This window comes from Hibiscus syriacus, unplaced genomic scaffold (genome assembly GCF_006381635.1).
Source record: "Hibiscus syriacus cultivar Baekdansim isolate YM2019G1 unplaced genomic scaffold, ASM638163v2 tig00112319_pilon, whole genome shotgun sequence".
Classification (NCBI taxonomy): domain Eukaryota; kingdom Viridiplantae; phylum Streptophyta; class Magnoliopsida; order Malvales; family Malvaceae; genus Hibiscus; species Hibiscus syriacus.
In genome coordinates, this window is record NW_024063301.1 from 371,004 (window position 1) to 392,631 (window position 21,628).

At 35.5% G+C, this 21,628-nt stretch overlaps 1 pseudogene; it reads left to right on the plus strand.

Moving 5' to 3' along the window:
- Window positions 1-864: 864 nt before the first annotated feature.
- Window positions 865-21,628, plus strand: part of LOC120177786 — a 73,834-nt pseudogene continuing 53,070 nt past the window's right edge.

Here is a 21,628-nt window from a genome sequence, read left to right on the forward strand (position 1 = left end):
TTAAGTGTTGCATTTTTTTATTTTATTACACCAGTGTAGTATGTGTTAAGTGCTACACTTTTTTATTTTATTCACTTACACCGGTGTAAATATGTGTTAAATACTACATTTTTGTAGTATAAATTATGAAAAACATTCACAAAAAAATTGTAATAGGTTAACATGTAACCGAACTATTAATAACGGTTAACCATTTCTTAATTATTAGGTTACGGTTAGAAAAATTTCATAACCGTCCATGAACATCCCCAATAACCGTGCCACATGTAAATTTTCTCATCCAAAGTCTGGCATTAAACAATGGAGTTAATGGTTACCAACATTACCTTATAAAATTACATAATTATAATCTTATCGTTTCTCATCCAACAACTTAGATTTAACTTAGAGAATCAACTTAAATCTAATGTTTCATATTAAATCTTGTCATTTCAAATCATGAAAATAACAATTTTTCTCTTTCTCTATCGTTTAACAAAATATCTCAAATTTTTTATTCAATCTGATTATCTGAATTTTTTCTTGAACTCTAGCATTTTATAACTTTTAAAACCAATTCTACACCAAAAATTCAAGTAACACAAAAATATCATTATTGGTGGTAAACTATTCATTTACAAGATAAAATACCTATTTTTAAAAAATCCATTTAGTCCCTAAACTTTTCCAAAGTTTATACTTTGGCTACCAAACTTTCAATTCATTGAATTTGCTCACTAAAATATTTAGGGTATTACAGTGACTCTTACTTGCGAGCCTTATTCAGTGAGTGTTCCTATCGCTATTTCTATGGGGCATTTTGTTCATTTCTCTAGTGTTAGCCATGGTTTGGGTTCGTGCTCTAGGGTCTTTGATGTGGCGAAGATGGCCAAACAGGTTGTGGCGGGGAAAGTGAAGAGTTTCTGTTCAGAGTTTTCCCATATGCCCAAGTTAGATAAAAGGGTAGTGAAGAAGTCAAAGAACTTGAATAAGAAGACCTCTCTCCCTACTTGTCTTTCTCCCCCGCTTCCCCCTTTTCTAGCCTTTGCTAGTCCTTCACTTTGTGTTTTGGGTAAGCTCTTTTGCTTGTTTTGAAGTTGGATTTTCTTATTTGTTCTTTTCATTTTCATCGAAACTCGTGTATGTATTTATGACTATGCAGCCCCCAGTGTGACCTACTCGGACTGAATGGTTATCCACTTGACTATTTTTAGCATGTTGATAGCTGCGCATGGTTACATTTCTACTTCTTTTGTTCCCTCTTCTTTTGTTGACGATTAGTCTCCCTCTACCTTCCCTGCTCTTTTACCTTCTGTCGATGTGGAGTTAGCTCTGCTTACTGATTTTTACTCGTGGAAAATCGCCCTGGTGCATACAAGTGGTTTCATCTTGTGTCTGTCACTAGGAGATTATCTGGGATAATCTCATAGGATGCTTCTTCTTTTACCCCATGGATTGTGGGACGTTGATGAACACGAGCTGGGGTCTTCTCTAAGAATTATTTCATTCATAGTATCACTTGGGAAAGGCTATGGAGAGGCTTGAAGACAATCATAAGGAGGTGAGATCGTCGCTATAAAAATCTCTTGAAAACGAAAGTCATTTGAATAGGAAACTCCAAGCTCACGACAATAAGATTATGAAGTTATAAGCTTAGATACGAGTACTTAAGAAAGGAAAAAGGGGTGATGATGTTTGTCGAGAGGAGCTTATGAGCAAGCACGATTCGAATATGTTTACTCTTTAAAGTGAGGATATAGCCACCTTGGGGGATTCAAAGAAAGAGATCTATCAGCTGAGGAGTGAGAAGGCAAAGTTGGATTCAAATCATGCGAAGGAGATGAATGAAAAGATTAAGGTCATTGTTTTTGAAGTAGTTGACGCAAATTTCGCAAGTTAGATTGAGGCCTTGAAAAAGACCGTGCTGCTATTGTTTCTTTTCAAGTGGAACATGGTCCCTTGGATGTGTCTCGTGTGGAATTTGGTTTACTACGTGTATAAACTACTGATTTTAACATCAAGAATCCTGGTGTCCTGGACTAACTTTACTGTGAAGAAGAGGGTTTTTGTGATTACTCCTATTATTGAACCCTTGATGCCATTATCCGTAGCAGACTCCGCTATAGGTGGGAAGAATAGAGCGGATGACAGAGATGGGGTAGTCAGCAGCCAAGTTTATTTTTTCTTTGTTTTACTTTGTTTGCATCTTCTGTTTTTCTTGTATATGTTTTTTTAATGTTTTTGTAATGAATATTCATTATGTTTGTAATTTTAGTGAGCAATTGTGCAATTTTGTTGATATTATATAATGAATGTACTTGTTCTTTTTGTTAGGAAGATCTTGACTTTGTTGTTTTTTTCAATATGGCATACTTAATAGTGATATTTATTTTAATTACAATATTTTGGCAGCGACATGCCGTTAATCGAACATGGTGAAGCACACTATCTTGGTAATGGCGAACACTTACAGCACGTTCATTGGGCACACTTATAAGTGGTTGGCTATAACCCTATTCACACTTACTTGAAAGTGTTCCTGAGGTAGATTTATTTGAGCTCACTTACTTGGAAATGACTTTCACGATGTCTTGAGTTCACTTACTTTGAAAGGGGCGTAAGTTCTTATGGCGCACTAACTTGACAGTGGTGTTATTTGAGTGGACTTACTCCTAAGTGGTCTCTTTGGAATTGGAGGGAGAGCTCAAGAGCGTCAAACCCTTTTAAGATTCATTGGAGGGTGAGCTTGCTTGGAGCGTCATAGCCTTTGGATATTTATTTGGACGGCGAGCTCAATTAAGAGCTTCAAACCCTTTAGATATTTCTTTCGAGGGTGAACTCACTTGGGAGCATCAAACCCTTTGGAGATTAGTTAGAGGGAGAGATCACTTAAGAGTGTTAAACCCTTTGGAGATTCATTGGAGGGTGAGTTTGCTTGGAAGCATTAAAATCTTTGAAGAATTCTATTAAAAGAAAAACTAGCTTAGGAGCGTCAAACCCTTTCGAGATTTCATTAGAGGGTGAGCTTGCTTGGGAGCCTCAAACCTTTTGAAGATTCGTTGGAGGGTGAACTCGCTTTGGAGCATCAAAACCTTTATGTATTTCTTTAAAGAAAGATCTCATTTGGAAATGTCAAACCCTTTGGAGATTTGTTGGAGGGTGAGCTCACTTAGGAGTGTCACACCCTTTGGAGATTTTTTAGAGGGCGAGCTCACTTGGGAGAGTCAAAACTTTTAGAGATTTCTTTAAGGGCGAGCTCACTTGAAAGCATCAAACCCTATGGAGATTTCTTTAGAGGGTGAGCTCACTTGGGAATGTCGAATCCTTTAAAGATTCATTAGAGAGTTCGCTCGTTTGGGAGCATCGAACCATTTGGAGATTCATTTAAGGTTGAGATCGCTTGAGAGCATCGAACCCTTTGGAGATTTCTTTTCTTTTTATTCTCCTTTAAATTCGCTGTACTAAATTTGCTAAATAGTAATTCATTGTACTAAATACAAGGTATCGTTATTCTAGATGACATCTATCAAATAAGAAATCTTATATGTTTAATGTTGCTAGAAAGATAAAATAAATTTGACTAGTAATCTTGTACTTACATTTTGTATGAATTTTTCCTTGGAATTTTTAGAAGTGGCGGGCATTTATAAGGCTTTGATCTTTCAGATTTTATGTCTCTTTGTACATCTAGTTAGCATCCTTGGAAATGTTTTGGCATATCTTATTGAAGTTGATCGTTGACAATTTTGACTAATAAATTGATTATTTACATCATATTCTCTTGGGACTTGGTTTCTCATAGGGGGCTTATCGCCTAGTCTTCTTCTTTTATTTGTAGAGTACCCACTTTGCCTTACAACCTTGTTTTCCCTCAACTTTAATGGAGATGCTCGCTTTTCCCTCCTCATATTAAGTTTTTTGTGAGCATAAATTCCAAGTTCTTTACCAACAAGCTTTTTTTTTTTTTGATCTTGAGCATTATCTTTAGTCTTCTCTTTTCGCATTGTAGATGCATATTTTCGTCCGAGGTTATTTACTCTTTCGTACATAAAGTATATAGTATAAATAATATATAATTTTTGAAAATATTATATGATTTTTAAAAATACATATATTCTTCAAAAAATATATATGTGTTTTAAATAATTTTTTTTTGAAAATATATAATATGGTTTTGAAAACGTATTATAATTTTGAAAAACATTTTATATATGGTTTCTGAAAAACATATATAATATAGTTTTTGAAAATAATTTTAAAACATATTATATAAGTTTTTAAAAGACATATTACATATAGCTTTTGAAAACGTATACAATATAATTTTGAAAAATAGTATTATTATTATTATTATTGTTGTTGTATCTTATTATTATTATTATTATTATTTATTTATTTTTAGTTTATCTTTGTTTTCAGGTCCAATTTTAAGGTTCATAGCCAAGGTCCAAATTGAAGCACAAGCATCCAAATCCAAGTTCAAATCCAATAAAGGTTCAAGGGTGAAGCCCGCCCGCCTGACCCAACAAATAGCTTGGTTGGCCCAACAGGATAAGCATGCCTGACCCAGAAAGGAAATCCGGTTAGAGCACTCAGCAGAGAAGGCCCAACAAGCAAAGCCTGACACAACTTAGCACGCTAGGGTTTCATCATTTCCATCAAGCATCACATTAAGAGAGCAGTGTGATCAGGGTATGAACGAGCGGCCAGGATCGAGACATAGCTAGGGTATCAAAACCTTGAAGGAGGCAAAGTTGCACAACTAGATCTGTATCGTTGCATCTGCAACCAATCCGACAACCAGGATCATATCAAGAGTCGACATAAACACATCCATACACACTGAATGGTAATATTTAGGCCTTTTTAGGTAATCATTGCCAACAAACCGAGAGTAAAACAACCCAAAATCACAACGAAAATGAAACATAATTAAATTGAACCAAGAATGGCAACAAAAATGAACACAAAATGCAAACTGAATTCATTTGAAATAAAGGAAACATTTTCCTTAAACATGCATGAACTACATCAACAAAAGTCAACCAAATAAAGGCAAGGAAATCGTATCAAAACGATAAAGGGAAAGAATTGTTTCTTCAGATCCCTTTAATTTTGGGGTGAAGAGATTTCATAATCTCTTATTGGAGGAAATATTTGATCCTCACCATGCTATAAAACCTAGAAAAAAACAAGTGAGGTGCATGAGCTTTTTATAAAGAAAACACTTCAAAAATCAAAGAAAACTAAGAGGAAAGAGAGAGGTGTTTAGCTTCATCGTTTTTTGTTGTCGATAAGGGAGCGAACGATCGTTGGTGAAGTTTAAATGTTGTCGGTGACCAAGGAACCCATTCAACCTTTTTAGATAATCGTCAAAGGTAAAGAATTTGAATCAACTTTAATTTTTTTAAACTTGTAATTTTTGCATTTAAGACGACCCAATAATTAAATGGTACCAAAAGAGCGGTTCAGGGGTTCTTATTCTTCCCCGATCGTAAACGACTTCCGAACCCGATAAATTTTTTATAAGGCGTAGATCGAGGTGTCCGACCCACCTATTCCAACAGAGGTCGGTGGCGACTCAATCACTTCACCTAAGTCATGAAGGGACCATCTAAGAAGATTATTGCAACAACTTGGTGACTCCACTGGGGACGTTAGAGAATCGGGACAGAAATTGATTACCCGAATGTATCATGCTGTAAAAAATTATGAGTTAAATTTTAATTTATTTTTTATTCAAAATTTTTCAAATAAATAGGTTGATTAACTGTTTTCTAATGGTCTTAGTTTTTCAAAAAAAATAATGGGAACATATTTTAAAGTTATATACTTAAGCTCCAAACCTGTTTAAGAGGGAAGCCTTTGTGAGAATTTATTCTCCATACAGGCTTAGACTAACCTTCGAGATTCGTATGCCTTATGTCTTCGTAGGAATTTATTCCTCGCTCAGGCATATGAAAAATATCTTCTCGAGTTTAACTCAGTCCGCATAGGCTTGTAATGGGTTTAGGATTGAGGGTTTAGCAGACCCAATGGGTCATCGACAAGGAGAAATTGGCTCTCTTCTATAGAACCAAACTCGATGGCGGTGTGAGATCAGATCCTACCCAAGACCACATGAAAACCTTAGGATCTGGAAGCCTTATTTCTTGTTCCTTTATTATTCAAAGCATACAGACTAGAAATGTATGCGGTTAAGACTTATTATATGTTGGATTAGAAATCATGATTGGGTAGGACCGAAAATATGCCTGGATAGGTATTATGCGGGGTAAGAATTAATAATATTTCCTTTAATTATTGAAACCTATATGCTAACCAATTTTTTTTATTTCTTTTTACATACGCATCACTTCATAAAGACATTGATCCATGAGGTGTCATCAAATTTTGAAAAGTTTACATTAATGGAAAAAAAGGGTCATAATTCACTAAGTCAAAAACGTGAAAGTACGACTATGGTCTGGAAAGACTTAGAAGAAGAAATGAGACAATTTATCGAACATCTAGTGTCTGGATTAACAGATTATAATTCAGTCAGCGTTAAGCACAACAATGTTTAAGAACTGCAAAAAATATGGGATAGTTGGGAGGATGAGAGAAAGAAGAAACTCCACCAACGCTACGGTGACATTACGTACTTACTACGTGTAAAAGTATACGAGCCTTTGATCCGAGTTTTGGTCTAGTTTTGGAATTCGAGATATAATTGTTTTACTTTCAAACGAGAAGACATGGTGCCCACCATATAAGAATACATGAATCTCTTGCACTATGATGGGATATGCCTGGATCGAATCTTCATTAAGAATATCAACAACCACCCTTCAATAGCACGTTGGCAAAAATCGCATGGGTAGACGAAAAATGAGTGGCGAACTAAATGAAACATAAGGGCGTGGAAGAAGGGATATCCTAGATCCATAACAATCTGCTAATGGAAACCCATCTCGATGAATGGAAAAGAATGGACCTTCTCGCACTAGGGATTTATGGCCTTGTTCTTTTTCCAAAAACCTTGGGATACATTGAGGCGAACATAGTCGAACTATTCAAACAATTACCAAGGAAAACAAACCCGACTCTGATAATTTTAGTAAATACATTCTGATCTCTGAATGATTGTTTATCTTTGAATGTTTCTAATTTCACCATTGATGACACTTTTGTCTCAATTAGGGCTTTTCTATAATAATGAATACTTTTGGATCAATGTCTTGAGTTCATCATGCATTTATCATACATCATCATTGCATGTTAATTACGCCAATACCATGCATCCATTATCTAGAATCAAATGACTAACAAAAAGTTTTTTAATTAAAGGAAAGAGCACTGGACACATCACATACTCATAATACCCGATTCATAGCACAAAGAATATAAGCCATGATGAGGGAACTCAAAGAGAACTTTGCCAAAGTACAGCAAGATTTGGAAAGTAAACTGACCCAAAACCTTAAGACCACTATGGATTTCATTGCTAACAATCAGAGTACCCTGATTGGCCAAATAATGAAAGGAGTAGCCGGGGTGAACTTCGCCAACGTATCAGGTACAGGAACAACTGAGAAATTGATGACACCACCCACGAAGCTGATAATCACGCCTGGATATTAGGTGAAATCCTTTGCCACAATAGGACAAGCTGGAATAACTAACCCAAATAATAATCATGAGAATTATATCCCTAATTTCGACGAGGAAAACAAGTCCCGAAGAATGGAGGAAAAGATAATACAACTGGATGATCAAATGAAAATTGTCTAGGGGATGAATAACTATACGGGATTGACACCTTAGAACTGAGCTTGGCCCTTAACCTTGTATTACCACCAAAATTTAAAGTTCTATAATTTGAAAAGTTTGATGGAAATAGCCACCCTTCAACACACATAACCATGTTTTACTGGAAAATGACAGGGTATGGTGAGAATGATCAACTCCTGATCCATTGATCTAAGAGAGTTTGTCAGGATCGACCATCCGATGGTATAATCAGTTAAGAAGATTCGATATCAAGATATGGAAGGATCTCGCTAAATCTTTCTTGGAGTAGTACAAGCATGTGAATGAGATGAGTCATGATCAGGTTATGCTGCAGAGGTTAGAGAATGAGGCAAACGAGAGCTTTCGACAATATGCGCAGTGATGGAAAAACATAGCCATGCAAGTGCACCCTCTATTAGAAGAGAAGGATACTAGAAAACTGTTCGTGCACACCCTCAAAGCTCCTTACTTTGGGCACTTAGCGGTCATCAGTGCTGGTAGTTTCACATATATAGTAATGGCTGGAGAAATGATAGAGATGACCATTAATCAAGGAAAACTCGAGAAATGACACTCTCATTGAAGGACAACACCGAAGAAGAAAGAAGAATAAGTAAATAATGCAAACACTTACAGTTCTAGAAATGGGGTAAATGTGTCTAAGTAAGCCACAAGTTCATATAAATAGGACTCGAAGTAACAAAGAAAAGAAAGGGAACAATTTCCAAAGTGGTATAATGAAAATGCTAGTTGTGAATACCACAGAGATATTTCGGGGCATTCAATTAATGAATGCCTCGCGTTCTAAAGGCTCTTTCGGAGGTTACGAAACAATAACTAGATTCATTTCAATGACACACCCAATGTGGCACAAAACCCTTTCTCGAATCACAGGGAAAACTAGGTAAACGCCCTTATTCAAGAGACCGAGGGGCATACTAAGATAAATGTATTCGAAATAAAATACCCATTAGCTTGGGTATGGGAACAAATGATGAACCTGGGACTATTAATTCCACACCTGAAAGCCATGAACCTTAGAGAAAAGAATTATTGTCAATATGACCATGAGGAAGGACACGCCATACAAGATTGTTCTGCCTTCAAAGAACTAGTCCATGGGCCAATGGACATTAAAGAACTAGGGTTTTATTAGGAAAGCCCAGAGTCATTTGTGTGTGTTACTATGGAATCAACGGGCAAGTCATATGATGCTAGTTGACCTTTTATGATTACGCTGACGGTGAAGACAACAGAACAAACCCCTGTTAGATTGGTAATTACGGCCCCAAAGCCATTCATTTACAAAAGCGATAAGCATCTGCCTTGGAAATACGATAGTAAAGTATAAACTGTCAAAGAAGTGGAGCATTTCACCAGGAGTGGAAAGTGCTACTCACATAAGACCCCACCCCAGAGAACGATTGATCCCTTTAAAGGAGATGAGTAGATGATTAATGAGCTAATAAAAGAGGGAAAAGTTGTAGAATTCTTACAGTTCCTAAAACACAATGAGTAAAGCGTCTTGGAGCAGTTACATAAATTATCGGCTTAAATTTAAATGTTGGCCCTACTATTAAGCTCTGAGTCATATAGGGAAGCATTGTTGAAGGTGTTAAACAAAACGTTTGTACCAAAATATATACCCATCGACAAGCTAGATAGTTTGGTCAATAACATACAAGCAGACAATCTCATCTCCTTCTCATATGCTGAAATCCCACCATGAGGAAGAGGAAAGGCTAAGCCACTACACATCACAACTCACTGTAATGGATATACTTTACCTATTGTACTCATCGACAATAGCTCCGTACTGAATGTAATTCCTTTGGTCACACTCAAAAGGGTACCAGTAGATATAGTCAAATGAGGGCATATCAGAACATGGTCCAAGCATTTGATGAAACGAAAAGAGAAGTGCTAGGGAAACTAAAAATCCCATTAACCATTGGACCAATCACCTATAATATAGAATTTCTAGTCGTGGATATCATGCCATAATACAATTGGCTTCTGAGTAGGCCTTGGATCTACCAAGCTAGAGTAGTGTCTTCTACAATCCACCAAAAAATAAAATTCTTCATAGATGGTGCCCTTGTGATCATCAATGTGGAAGAAGACATTGTGGAAAGTGTGACCATCGATGCCCCTTACATTGTTGTGGACAATGACACCATTTAATGCTCTTTTTGTTTCTAGGAGTTCATCAATGCCACCTTTGTGATAAAAGTAAACAAGGTCTTTATCCTTATTGTTGAACTCCTCTACGTGAAACCTTTTTTTTCCTACAAGGGGAAAAGAGACCCAAAAGGGGAAAGAAAGAAGAAGGGTGAGGTTAACGGGTGATGAAGTCCAGTGGGAACCGATGGTTTTTCCTCATCTCTATTAAACCTTCGTGTTAGGAGGTTATGAGTTCAAAGATAACGTGGTGATGGTTTCCCCTACCCTAGAAGAATATTTGGAAAAGCTCAACATTAATTCCATAATGGGAAAGCATGCATGAATGGTTGATCGATTTGGAATCAGCCCGTTACCGTCAGGATCCGTGCTGAACAATTAGACCGCCGAAGAGTTGCTTGTGTTTTTCAGAAATTCTTCAGAGTTATGCTTAAAAATTCTATATTTTCTCAATACCAAGAGAAATAGGATATCTTTTTAGAGGGTTGAATAAATTATGCCTATTTAATCTTCAATAAAAGATGAATTCTCATTTTCTCACATGGAAAACACATTTTCTTCATCTCTTTGCGCATATATGTTTATCATCCATTTCTACTTATTTATATAGTATAATTTTCTCTCACATACGTATATATATTTCACACATCCGTTCTCTTTAGGTCACTATATATCAATGACATAAATGACGATGAGTCTAACCCAAAGATCAATTTCAAGGAACCTATGTGTCTATGGAAAGTCAATGAATGTAACAATGAGGAAAAGTAAGACTTATATCCCAAATTGTTAAAAATGGTGGTAAACGAGGAAAAACAAATCATGCCTCATAAAGAGAAAATTAAAGTTCTGGATCTAGGGACTGATAAGGATAAAAAGGATGTCAAGATCAGCATGACCCTTTCCAGTGAAACACGATAAAATCTGGTTGAACTTCTTCAAGCATAAAAGAAAACATGTCTGTGTGGTCTTATCAAGATATGCCGAGGCTTGACACAGACATGGTTGTGCACACATTATCGATTAAACCAAAATAAAAGCTAGTACAACAAAAGTTGAGACGGATGAGACTTGAAATGCTTATAAAGATAAATGAAGAAGTCAAAAAGAAATTTCATGTCAGTTTTATTCAAGTAGCCAAATACCCAGAGTTGGTGGAAAATATAGTACTCGTCCCAAAAAAGGAGGGAAAGGTGTGCACGTGCGTTGATTACAGGGACCTTAATAGGGCAAGTCCTAAGGATAACTTCCCACTTCCAAACATACACACTTTGTTGGATAACACTGCTGGAAGTTCACTTTTCTCATTCATGGATGGCTTTACTGGCTATAATTAAATCAAAATGCATCTGGAGGATATGGAGAAAACCACTTTTGTTACCATATGGGGATGTTTTGATACAAAATATTGCCATTTGGACTTAAAAATGCTGAGACAATGTACCAGAGAGCCATGGTGACTCTATTCCATGACATGATGCACAAGGAGATAAAGTGTATGTAGATGACATGATTGTCAAGGCTCAAACAGAAGAATAGCACATTAAGAATCTCAGGAAATTGTTTCAAAGATTGAGGAAGTTCCGACGAAAATTCAATTCGAATAAATGAACTTTTGGAGTCATATTTGGAAAGTTGATTGGCTTTGTCATCAATAAAAGGGAATCGAGATTGACACAGAAAAACTCAAGGCAATACAAAATGTTCTGCCTCAATGAACACAAAAAGAAGTCTGAGGCTTCATAGGGAGACTGAATTACATCGCCTGATTCATCTTGCAGTTAACTGATACGTGCGTGATAAATGCTTAATTTAGTTAATATTTTACTTTTAAATTGCTCTTTAATCATTTATTTTTGTGTCTTATTTGTTCATTTTAATTCATTTTCTGTACATGACGTAAGATTATGGAAATTGCACAAAAAGGACACAATTTTGCATATTTTTTATTTTCAGAATCAAAGTTGGCTGGAATTCGGATTTGGATTAAACTCAAATTTAGGATAATATTTTAAACATTATATTTTATCTTTGTATTTTAGTTTAAATAGGTTTTTAGTATTTTAATTAAGTTTTAGGATATTATTTTTATATTTTATTTTTATCTTTGTATTTTAGTTTAAATAGGTTTTAGTATTTTAATTAGGATTTAGAATATTATATTATTATTTTAGGTATTTTAGTTTAAATAGTTTTAAGTGTTTTAATTAGGATTTAAGATGTTTTAGCCTGTTTTTAGGATTTTGAAGGCTATAAATACCCTCTAAGGGTGAGCCTAGAAACATATATCTCTCATTTGAGAATAAAATCTTCTTTTTCTCTTTAGATTTCTCTCTATTTTTTGCATACTTTTCTATTATGCTAAGTATGACTTTGGTTATGCTTAGCTAATTTTCTTTCAAGCTGAAGACTAAAGTGAAGGCTCAATTCCAAACGTGAGAATTGTAAGGTACTTAAATCGCTTCGGATTTTCTCTCTGTTTTCTAAAGCTTACTTTTCAAATCAAAACTATTTCGACATTGGTCCAAATATTGTTATGGTTAATGTTTGAAGAAGGATTTGCTTATTGAAGCATATTCAACTTCCCGAGAACACACTTAGCAAAATTGTTTGCTAAGAGGAAACTGAGATCAGAATCAGTTGTTGTTGAAACGACACAATCCGAGTTGGCAGCGAAGAATTGTTCTTGTAAGCTTACGTGAATCTTGAAGTAAAAATTTGTTTCGATGATTCGAGGAATTTGAGGCGAAGCTGAAGTCTGAGGCTGCTTTCACAATAAGTTTCTCTTTATCTTAATCTCTTTAATTTATTTATTTAATTATTTTTTTCTTTTATTTAATTCTTATTTTTTTATTTTAACCACAACTTTAAAAAAATCCCCATTTTATAATTATTACTATTAATATTTATTATTATATTATTTTTCTTTTTTTATTTTATTTTAAAATATCTTTTCAACTTCATCTGGAATTCTATCTTTTTCTAAAATCAAGAAAGAGTTTTATTAAATCAGAAACACCACAGTCCTTATGGATCGACCATGCTTCTCTATACTACATTTTCAATTTTATTTATTAAGAAGTCAGGAATTATTTTTGATAGCAAAACGACGGTTATGAAATTGGCGCCATTGCCGGGGATTTACGGCAAGTACTGATTTATTTTTCTAGTTTTTTGATTTATGACCAGAAGCAACCCAGGTGAATTAGTAGATCTAGATCCTGAGATCGAAGCACGAGCACGAAGAATCCACACACAAACGCTTCGAGAAAAGAGAAAAAGACAAGAAGAACAAGAGCAAAGTTCAGAAGCAGAATCAATTCCAGAGATAGACTCTGAAGCAGACGCATACAACATCCCGATGGCAGAAGAAGAACAAACGATCCGAGAGCTAGCCACAGCTCCTGTCACTCAGACGCCATTATGCATTAATTTTCCTAGTGGCAGGACTCCGTTTCAATTAAAGACAGGACTCATTCATCTTCTTCCCACTTTCCACGGCTTTCCCACTGAAGATCCGTACAAACACTTGTTGGAATTCCACATGGTTTGCACTAGCATGAAACCACAGGGAGTTACCGAGGATCAAATTAAATTGAGAGCTTTCCCTTTCTCTTTATCTGACTTGTCTAAAGATTGGTTATTTTATTTACCTCCAAATTCAGTTAATTCATGAGCTGACATGAATCAAATTTTTCTTGACAGGTTCTTTCCAGTGGCTAAAGAAAGCGAGTTGCGAAAGAGCATTCTTTCCATTCAACAAAAGAGCGAAGAAAGTCTTTATGACTACTGGGAGCGATTTAAAAAGCTTTGCGCACGTTGTCCGTAACATGGATTAAGTGAGCAAACGTTACTTCAATACTTTTATGAAGGTCTTTTACCAATGGAGATGAAAATGGTGGATGCTGCCAATGGAGGAGCATTAGTTAACATGACCCCAACAACAGCAAGGGAATTGATTTCAACCATGGCAGCCAACTCTCAATAGTTTTCGAGTGAACCCAGTCGACGGGTTCACGAGATAAGTATATTTGCCCTTGAAAATAAGTTAGATAAATTAACTGAAGTAGTTAATTCACTTGTTCCAGGAAAATTTGGAGCAACAAGAGCATGTGGGATATGCACAAAGCTAGACCATCCGACAAATTGCTTTCCGCTGGTACAAGAAATAGGCAATGAAGAAATCAATGCAGTAGGGAACTTTCCAGGTCCCCTACAAAGACAATACAACCCATACAACAATACTTACAATCTAGGATGGCGAGACCACCCAAACTTTAGCTATGCGGCAAATCAGAGACCAACTTATCAACAAAGGTCTCCTCCTCAACAACAAATGCAAAACTCATCATTGAAGGAACTCATAGGAAAGTTAGCAATTTCACAAGAAAAGTTCATTGCATCCCAAGAAAAATTCCAAAACTGAACCGAAACACATCTTCAAGAGTTAGATAATCAAGTAAGCCGACTAGCTCAAACTATGGGAAAATTGAAATCACAAGGAAAACTACCTTCTCAAACGGAGTTAAATCCGAGAGAGAATGTTAGTTCCATCACACTCAGAAGTGGAAAAGTTATCTCACCCGAAGTTCGAACAGAAAAAGTCGCACATAAGGAAGAACAAGAAGAAACACCACCTCCAGAAATACAAGGTACGTCTGACTCACATCCTTCTCTTTCTTCTCATGAAATCACTCCACCACCCTTCACATCAAGGTTGATGAAGTGTGATAAAAGAGCTGAAGAAAGAGAGATCTTAGGGGTTTTCCAAAAAGTTCAAGTAAACATACCTCTTCTTGAAGTAATTCGACAAGTACCAAGGTATGCTCGATTTTTAAAAGAACTTTGCATTACAAAGAAGAAATTAATGGGGCACGAAAAGGTAAATTTTGGAGAACATGTTTCTCCAATTTTTCAACAAAAACTCCCACCAAAGATAAAAGATCAAGGTATGTTCGCTATACCTTGCAAAATAGGTAATTTCAAAATTAAACGTGCAATGTGTGACTTAGGAGCTTCAATTAATGTTATTCCATTTTCTATATATAAAATGATTACTAACGAGCCTTTGAAGGAAACATGAATAACCATACAGTTGGTTGATCGATCTGTGATCTATCCAGTGGGAGTAATGGAAAACGTCTTGGTAAATGTCGATGTATTATTCTTTCCTGCAGATTTCTATGTCATTGACATGGAACATGATAGGTCGGATTCTTATTCCGAGGTACTCTTAGGCCGACCCTTCCTAAGAACAGCACATACAAAGATCGATGTTAGAAGTGGTAAACTAACAATGTAATTTGATGGTGAGATCGTTGAATTTGATGTTTACAAAGCAATAAAATGCCCTGATCATGTTGAAAGAATTAATTTTGTTAATATTATATATCCTTTAATTGATGAATATATTGAATCTAATTTTCTTATGATCTTTTTAAGGATCCTGAACTTTGCCACAAAGATGAAGAAAGGGAATTTGAAAATATTAATTCAATCAATTCTGATTTATCTTTATATTTCTCTAAAACTAAAATTTTACCTTCTATTTTGTAGGCACCTGAGGTAGAATTGAAACAATTACCGAAGCATTTAAAATATGTCTTTTTGGGCGAAAATGAAACTTTACCAGTGATCATCTCAAGTAAATTATCCAAAGGAGAAGAGGAAGCTTTGGTAGCTATATTGCGCTCTCACAAAGAAGCCATAGGATGGAACATTGTCGACATTAAAGGATTAAGTCCCTCGACTTGCATGCATAAGATCAAAGTCGAAGAAGGAGAAAAGCCATCACGTGAAGGACAACGTCGATTAAATCCACTGATGATGGAAGTAGTAAAGAAAGAAATTCAGAAACTCCTTGACGCTGACGTAATCTATCCAATTTCGGATAGTAATTAGGTAAGTCCGATTCATGTGGTTTCCAAGAAAATGGGAGTCACAGTGGTCAAAAATCAAGAAGGGGAGTTAGTGCCAACAAGAGTTCAAAATAGATGGCGAGTTTGTATTGATTACAGGAAGTTGAACTCTCTTACTCGAAAAGATCATTTTCCTCTTCCTTTTATAGATCAAATGATTGAAAGATTAGCTGGGAAAACTCATTATTGTTGTCTTGATGGTTTTTCAGGTTTTTTCCAAATTCCAGTGGCGCCAGAGGATCAAGAAAAAACGACTTTTACTTGTCCCTTCGGTACATTTGCATATAGACGAATGCCCTTTGGTCTTTGTAACCCACCAGCCACCTTCCAAAGATGCATGCTAAGTATATTTTCCGACTATGTGGAGAAGGGCATCGAAGTCTTTATGGATGACTTCACGGTTTATGGTAACTCTTTTAATGAATGTCTTGATAATTTAACTAATGTGCTTAAAAGATGCTTAGAATATAAAATTGTTTTGAATTATGAAAAATGTCATTTTATGGTTGATAAAGGGTTAATTTTAGGTCATATTGTTTCCTCAAAAGGGATTATGGTTGATAAAGCTAAAACAGATGTTATACGCTCACTTCCTTACCCCACAACTGTGAGGGAAATTCGTTCTTTTCTTGGCAATGCAGGATTTTACCACAGGTTTATTAAGGACTTTTCGAAGATAGCACAACCTTTATGCAATCTACTTCAAAAGGATCAAGACTTTGACTTTAATTCAAAATGCAAAGAGTCTTTCGATTCATTAAAGGAAAAACTTATTTCAGCTCCAACTGTTCAGCCGCCAGATTGGAATCATCCCTTTGAACTTATGTGTGACGCATCGGACACTAGAGTTGGAGTCGTTCTCGGCCAAAAATAGGGAAAGAGCCACATGTCGTAGCCTACGCGTCCCGAACTTTGGACTCGGCTCAGAAAAATTATTCGACAACGGAAAAAGAACTTTTTGCTATAATTTTTGCTTTAGAAAAATTTAGAATATATTTGCTTGGTACTAAAATTACTTTTTTTTCTGATCATGCAGCTATAAGGTATTTGATGAGCAAAAAGGAAGCAAAACCAAGGCTTATCTGGTGGATCCTGCTTTTACAGGAATTTAACTTGGAAATTAAAGACAAAAAGGGATGGGAAAATCTGGTAGCATATCACTTGAGTCGAATTCCCCTTTCCACATCCGAACCACCACTTAGAGGAGAATTTCCTAAAAAACAACTGATGGTGGCGCAAAGCATAACTCCATGGTTTGTAGATGTCGAAACGATTTTTTTCTTAAAAGGTGAAATATGTGAGATTTTAAAAACCACATCAATTTTTAATTTATCTCTTTCAATTGATTTTTAATTTAAAAACAAATGTGATTTAAAAGAACTCTCATTTCGAAATATTTTGAATTTCCTTTACAACCTAAAAATACGGTTCGAAGAGTCGCCGCCAATCTTTGATTAGGGTGTGATAGGGCACCCAAAAATGCTTTGTCATTTTAAATAAAAATTAATTTAAATTAAAACAACAAATTGTGGTATGCGTTACCAAAAAAATGAGTTCGGGAGTCGATTACGTGTGGGGAAGGATTAGCACCCCCACAACGCCCTAAATCGGTACCTAATCGATTAATTAACGTCTTTGCAATGAACTTTAAAAAATCGAATTTAATTTAATTTTTGATCCCTTAAAACAAAGATGCAAATTTAAAAAACATTTAAAAACACTCAAATAAATTAAATTAAAATTACCAAGTCGTTTTAGAAAGATAAAGAATGTTCGATTATTTAAAAATATCGAGACCAAATCTTAAAAGCTATAACAACCTTTTCTCAATAAATTTAAATAAACGAACATTTCCTTTTCTTTCGTTCCCAAATTTTAGGTGACGAATCAATTTTTTGGTTTCACTTTCGGGATACACTTTTAATTTAAAATGGTCAAAATGACTCTCTAATCAGTTAAGACAAGCCACTCAAGACAATTTTAAATTAAAAGGGTATTACCCTTAATCCAATTATGTACTAACATCAAGTTATGCAAATGAGGATATCATACAAATTCATGCAACAAATGAAGTCATACACTTCGTAAATAGATCACTCACATACTTCCACACATAAACTTATCACATACAAAACAAATATATAATTAAAGATAACCCTAACAATGGACCTAAATTAAAGAAACTTAGATTTAAGGAATTAATCTAAAAATAATAAATAAATCAACCTTTAGGACCTAAAAGAAACATGCAAAATTATAGAACTCTTATGTCTAAATGACAAAGAAAAACAAAATAATCAACATTTATAACTAAAATTAAATAAACATGCAATACGAAGATCAAATTACAACACAACATATTAGATTTAAAGGATAAAACACCGACTAACCAAAAGTACGTGCTAAATACATAAATAAACAAAAAGGAAAAAGAAAACAACACAAACTGATGACTAAAAAGGAAATGATTACAAATATGAAGGTCAAGTTATAATCTTGGAAACTTCAATTTAGTCACTAAAATTAAATGCATGCAACAATTGATAACTAAATAAAAAAAAACAGAAAAGATTTTATTCTAAGACTAAAATATAACATGCGTAAAAGTACAAGTCAAACGCATAAACAACAGAAACTAAATACATTACCAGTTAGGACTTAAATTGAATTCGGGTAAAATAGGGAGACAAAATCAGAAGTTAAAAAAAACACGATTTAAGGACAAAAATGTAAACTACTAAAATACTATGCAGAATACGCAGCATCACAGAAACTTAAAACAATACAACCCCAGGACTAAAATGCAACATGCGCAAATCGAAAGTAAAATGTCCAGAAAATTAGAAATTAAATACATCTCAACAAGACTGAAATTAAATGCGCGTAAACTGGAAAGACAAAATTAAAACCTTAGCAAAACCAAATTAAGGACTGAAATATAAGAAATTGGAAAATTTAATGGCTCCTAAGTAGAATACCCCACGCGCGAAACAGGAAACCCTAAATACCTACTAAACGATGTCATTTCACTAATCCTACATATATGATTTTTTTAGGTGAAGAGTTACCCTAATTTTACTTCCCCTATCCCTTTAGCCGCAATCCACTCTCTCAAGCCTTCATCCTCTCTCGACTGCTCCTTCAACCTCACGAACGGCGCTGCCCAACACCAATCAAGCACAACACCGACCACCCCGCCAGAAGAAGATCACCGGAGATCTAAACCACCAAAGACCGAAGACCCAACTCCACTATTTTCTCCTTCCAATAACCCCAGGAGACCTCGACTCCATCGATGAACACGACGAAAGAAACTACACGATACAGGTAACCTCAAACGACCCTATTATCTTCTATTTACTTTGATTTCAAACCACTAAAAATAAAAACTAACTCTAATATCATTATGCAAGATTCCTAAAAGAAACCCAACACTCTAACCCTGGGCTTCAGTGGCTCAAACAGTTCGGTGAGCTTCTAATCCTTATTTTTTTTCAAACAAAAAAAGGCACACACGAATATTAGAAAGTGAAAATGAGTTAAATACCTCCTTGTTAATACTTTCTATTTTTTGGTGTTTTGCTTGAGAGAATGCTACTGGCTTTTTGTGAATGATTGATATCGTTGCGATTGTGAGAGTGGAATTAAAGAAAAAAATTTGTTTCCTTTTTATTGTTTTCAAAATGTTGAACCCAAAATTTTTTACAAATTTCCCCCTTTTCCCTTTCGTTATGTCTCTGTAATCTTCTTGCTCCGTGATCTCTTTTTTTTAACCTCACTCTTTGTAATTTGTGATGGTTGATAATCTGGTATCTCTCCCCTTTTTTTTTCCTGCGTGTATCTGTTGTCTATTGGGCTGATTTGGGCTCATACTGGTCCAAATTTGTATTGTGTACTGGATACGAAGCCTCCGATGCAGTCCCCATACGAAATCTAGCATCTACAGCTGCCTCTCTTTGCTCATTGTCGTATAACGAGAATAGAGCAAAGATCAAAAGATGATCGGGTTTTTCCAGTCCTGAGAACTTTAAAAGATTAAATCACTCCACTGTTACTTCGGGATAAATGAAACTTGAAAAATCTTCAAATGATAAGTCTGCTCCCTATTTCTTCAGAGAGTATAGAACTTGATCTTCAACAAACGTGTCCGCTCCCTATTCCTTCAGAGAGTATAGGACTCAATCTTCAATAAAATGTGTATGCTCCCTATTCCTTCAGAGAGTATAATACTCGATCTTCAATAAACGTGTCCGCTCCCTATTGCTTCAGAGAGTATGGAACTCAAACGTCTTCTTCTTACGGGTTCGCTCCCTCTTTATCTAGGGAGTATAGAACTCGAACATCTTATTCTTACGGATTTGCTCCCTCTTTCTCTAGGGAGTATGGAACTCGAGCATCTTCTTCTTACGGGTTCGCTCCCTCTTTCTCTAGGGAGTATGGAATTCGAACATTTTCTTCTTACGGGTTCGTTCCCTCTTTCTATAGGGAGTATGGAACTCGAACATCTTCTTCTTACGGGATTTCTCCCTCTTTCTCTAGGGAGTATAGAACTCGAACATCTTCTTCTTACGGGTTCGCTCCCTCTTTCTCTAGGGAGTATGGAACTCGAACATCTTCTTCTTTACCACTTTCTTATGAAGACTTCTAGATGATTTGCTTCACTACTCTCTCATGAAGACTTAAGTTTGATTTGCTTCGAAGGTCGAACCTGAAAATCAAACATTATCAATCATTAATGTGTGCTTGAAAATTTGAAAATCATTATACTCAAAAATTTAGAATTTAAGAGAATCTTTTCGAATTCATTTCTCTTGTGAGAGCTTATCTCGCCGCAACTAAATGCGAGAGTCTTCCTTGACTTGACTGTCATTTTAACCCCTCCCTTACTGGGACATTGAATCGGTTAATAACTCCTCGTGCACGTTTCTTTTTCTTTGTACTCGAGAAATTTTGCTTTTTCTCCTACATCTGATAGTCTGATGGTTTACTCTAACACTCTTCTGAGAAGGCTTAAAAAGGATATGCTTCACTACTCTTCGGTGAAGGCTTAAGATGGTTTGCTTCACTACTCTTTGGTGAAGGCTCAAAATGGATTTTCTTAATTACTCTTTGGTGAAGACTTGGCATTGCCCCAATCTTCTGTGTACAAGTCACTTTAATCGAGTGATTCCTCTCTTCATACATGAACATCTCTGTTTTTCTTCTATATCTTATGGTTATCACTTTAGAGTAATGCTTATTATGTGGATTAGACCTCTCAATTCTTCAGGGTATGCCTCTCTAAACGTGATTCCTTGTGTTTGAGGTTTGAAATCTTCCTTTCGACTTGTTGTCCTTTTGACATCATGCATCTCTCTTTTCACTGGAAGGTCTGTCAAAACCATGTGTTTATGCATGAAACATGAACACGAATGCAATTAAATGTATTAGTGTAATGCATTTTCTTTTATGCAAATTATGTTCTCATGAATGCATAAATGTTGAATCAATCTTCACTTGGCTCCAGAATGGTAAGCTCGATCTTCTTCTACTTGATCATTCTTTCAAGGGTTTGCTTTAGACGCTCATGCAACAACTCATAGTTTCCAACTTGCATTTTTGACGAGCCCTATGATCTTCTTTTATCTCCTTGTCGTCTTTGTTATCTATCTTTATTTCTTAGAAAGTGTTTTTTTCTCTCAACTTCTTGTTATTGTCAGAAGCATGATTGTGTTGCCCCGTTTTTGGAGACTATGTACATGACTGCCAAACTCCGCCAAGATTAAAGGGAGAGCTGC